We start from the raw sequence: 4,208 nt of genomic DNA, 5'->3' as shown, positions 1-4,208 counted from the left end.
GATAAGCGATAATTTTTATTGCTGAGGATGGCTAAAATAGTAAGCCGAAACGTACATAAGTTAATGATTTAGATTAATAGATATTATTTAATTTTGCGCAATATAAGATCCAGCGTTGACTCCAAAGGCCTTGTTAATTATTGCTATTATTATTGTATTGACTTAAGGAGTCTATAAAATTTGTAATTTTTACTCAAATTTATTTAAATTCTGAAGTATTATGTTTAAGTAGATCATCAAGTACACAGTCGGTAAATCTGGAAAACGAAGTATGAAGTAAAATATCAGAAGAAATAGTTACTGCTTGCGAAAGAGGAGAAAAACTGTGCTATTCATATAGAAGAGTAGTTATTCGAAAAATCGTTGAATATATGACTGATACTCTCAAAGATACGTCAAGAGGTCAAGCACATAACATTGCAAAAATTCTCTGGAATACTTATCCAAAAACTTTTGCTGATACAATTAGTAATGAATCGTGGGGAAATGGCTTCGAAACTGTAAAGTTTGAAATTTATAATGCCTGTCTTTATAAAATAAGTTCAAAAAAACGTAAAACGAAAACGTTTTCGAAAGCTACGAATAATGATAGTGACGATGCAGAGCAAGAAGAACGCGAGAAACAAGATGCACTATCACGATATCAAGACGAGTACGGCTGTGTTGAATATGCACCTCCCTTACCGTTAGATGAAAAATCGGATAATCAAAAAAATAAGTGACTTCGTTTATTAGAACTTTTTACGCTTCACGAAAAAAGTGCACAAGTTTTAAAAATAATGGACGGAACGTATCCAACCATTCGTGCTGTATTGAATTAAAAAAAAAAGAGATTTAGAGAAAATAGCCAATGACTGGCCTTTCTTACAAGAAATTGATTGTTTCTTTCAACACTCTTCTCGATTATTGGGGAAAAATGTTCTCCAAGTATGGACAAATTCGCTTAATAAGGTCAAACATAAGGCAATATATAAAATTTTCAAAGAAAAAAAAGAAAGAAGAAATAAATGATATTATAAATGATTGTGAAGCAGCTATTAAAATAACGAAAGATAAAATACCAAAACTATTAGTGGTTTTTCGATTATTAATCCTTTATTTCAATGAAAACGAGAATTTTCTTTTTAAAATAATTGGAGTAAGTTATCATTAGTTATAAAAAAGTAGCTCAATATAAAATATTGAAATGTTGAAGAAAAAGTAATGAAATAAAATGAATATACCATACACTGAGAAAAAAATGCTGTTGATTCAATTAAAGTCTATATTACGGGCTGTCACTAGCATAAGTGATTAATTTATGTATATTTTTATTGATATAAAGACATAAATTATTATTTCAATAATCAAGGCCTTTATGTCAAAATATATATGAATTAATTATAATTATGTTAGTGACAGTCCGTAATATAGATTTTAATTGAATCAACACTATTTTTTTCTCAGTGTAGATACTTTAAAAGTATAAAATAGAAAAAGATATTAAATTTTTTTTAATTAACAAATTATAGTGAGCCACTTATAGCTTAATTTATAATTATGCTTTATTGTTAATTATACAAAACCATTAAAATGTATTTTTATATCTTAGAGTGATATCGATAATGCTGGTGTAACAGATGCTGCTAACACTCAATATCCCGTTCTCATCATTAGAAGTATATTTTTATTGAAAGCTTTTAAACAATAATTTATTTAATTGCTTTATTTTATATCTTCAATAACAATTAAAAATTGTACTTTGCAGAAAAATCGCTATATAACCAGAATGCAAAATGCATTGTCGTCATTCACCAAAAAATTTCAGTTACTTCCACGAACTCTCTTGAAGGAATCTTAATAACTTTTCTCACATACTATGTCTATGGATTTTGCTATGCACATGAAATTGAAAAATTTCTAGAGTTTATACAAAGGTTATACCAACTATAATTTTTATATATGTAAATAACAAAACAAATAAAATAATTTTTTAATTATTTAATTTAAATGTTTATTGCTTTTTTTCAGAATTTTTTTACAAATAAATCCAACTGCAGGAGCAAAACGAGCGCCAAAAGTTAAACGTCGACACAAATCATTTGATGCGGCAGTATTTAAGTTAGCCAAGGAACTTTCGGTTTTCTCCGATGAATTTAAGCTTGACCGATAACAATTACTCAAAATATTATATATCAGAAGATTTGCGGGTTGTTGCCGTGTTATTTTTCATTTTTAATGTCAACGTTTCGTGAACCATGCCCTTCATCAGGGCGAAGGGTGCACTGATGTTGTATCTCGCCTCAAATGCGTTACTTAAAATATTATTATAGAATATATATTCAATGTATGTATATCTTTATTTTTTTTTACATATATATTCTATGTACGTATTTATTTTTTATACAAATATATATGAATTCATTGAGGTACAATTAAATGTGTTGTTCAATTTAATTATTTGTATTTTAACATTATTTAATGTAACATTAATTTAATGTAAATGTGTATGAAATTTAATGAATATTTAAATTTAAGTAACATGTATTAAATTTTTATTATTACATTAAATTATTCATATATTAATGTGCATAAAATTTAAAGCATTTGAACATTATATTTAAATAACATACTAATTATATTTAAATAACGTACTAAATTTTTGGTTACTATATTAAATTTTATGTGCAAGTAACGGAAGAAATTTCAAGCAAGTATATTAAATTTAAAGCATGTGAACATTATATTTAAATCACATGTACTAAATTTTTGGTTACTACATTAAATTTTATGTACCTACAAGTAACGTAAGAAATTTCATGCAGGTACATTAAATTTAAGCTACTTGTAACATTATTTTCATTAACAACATTAAACAATTTTAATGTACCTGGTTGAAATTTGCTTCCGTTACATTTACATGAAATTTAATGTGAATTTTTTTAACAGTGTGGCCTATATTAATTAGAGGACCTCGAGCCCTCATCAACCGACACCACGTCCAACCTGAGATTCCGCCACGCCCTAAGCGGCACGTCGTACCTTGACTGGTAACCGGCTGACCCGTAAATTCTATAAACTGTGCCCAGAGCGGCACCTTTGCACCCTGAGCGGTACAACAATACCAATTTTTTCCTGACTCGTACATATTTCGAAATATATTTGTTCAAATATGACGATGCGTTAAATAATCGAGAGACCTAATATTACACAAATCAACAATATCGCTATACACATGATGCGATGATTAGAGGAACTGTCGGTGTATTAATTGGCACAAACGGCGAATGTGTGCTTGCGGCTGGAAATGCAGTTGCAATGATATTCCCACGGGAACATTTCGGAATCCAGGAAGATCCGGGCGAGTGATAGAGAGCGAACGCGCAACGGTCGTGGAACGGACCGACCATCGACAGTGCCCGGCGATATGGAAGGATTCATGGTGCTTGGCGCACGCTATTTTGCCTCCATTAACTCTTTCGCAGCGAGCCTATAAATCATGGGCCATCTGATAAGGGTCGAGCAACGCCATTTTCACGTGTTGCGGCCGCATCCGCTATCGGCCGCAGAGCTCGTTTCCATCGCATTATTTCCACCTTCAATACTCCGCCCTCATCCCTCCATTGATTTCCCACGGTATTCCAATATTCCTAAGTACGAGCATGTTTCTTTGCGAGCAAGATACGATACACAGGCATGTAATTTCAGGCTCGCTCGAAGTATTGAACTCTACTTGCTGCAAATAGGCTCCAAATTAACGATTTGAATCGTTATGTATGGATCTTTTATATGGGCAAATAAATGAAGAAAAGAGTAGCCGTAGTATATGTGAACTATGATGTTTTGTTTTCTTTTCAACTTGTAGCGTTGTTCTTTATACATATATTTAACTTTATATTCCCCCTCCCCCTATTTAAATATATAACGTAAAGTAAATCTAATTATATACGAAAGTGGCTTGTAAAAAGTTCCGGTAATTTTATCAACACAATTTGCAACTAAATTAATGGATTTATACTATGAAGCACAAACTGCTCAATTACGCTACTGAAAGATCGACTTTGATAATTGGAAATAGTTGAAAATTTTATAAAGATTGGAAGAATACGAAAAGTGACGACAAATTGAGATTTTTCTAAGATATACTATCACTTGTTGCTATATCATACAGACTGAATAAAGACCCATTCATTCTTTAAACTGTTCCTCGATAACTTATCGAAGCAACG

The 4,208-nt window shown here is 30.8% G+C and overlaps 1 pseudogene; it reads left to right on the top strand.

The window, feature by feature from the left end:
• The first annotated feature begins 371 nt into the window (after positions 1 to 371).
• LOC108766754 (uncharacterized) lies at positions 372 to 2,152 on the top strand (annotated as a pseudogene).
• The last annotated feature ends 2,056 nt before the right edge of the window (positions 2,153 to 4,208 follow it).

This window comes from Trachymyrmex cornetzi, unplaced genomic scaffold (genome assembly GCF_001594075.2).
Source record: "Trachymyrmex cornetzi isolate Tcor2-1 unplaced genomic scaffold, Tcor1.1 scaffold612, whole genome shotgun sequence".
NCBI classification, from domain to species: domain Eukaryota; kingdom Metazoa; phylum Arthropoda; class Insecta; order Hymenoptera; family Formicidae; genus Trachymyrmex; species Trachymyrmex cornetzi.
Note: the sequence above shows the minus strand (reverse complement) of the source record. Positions and strands in the feature narration are given on the sequence as shown.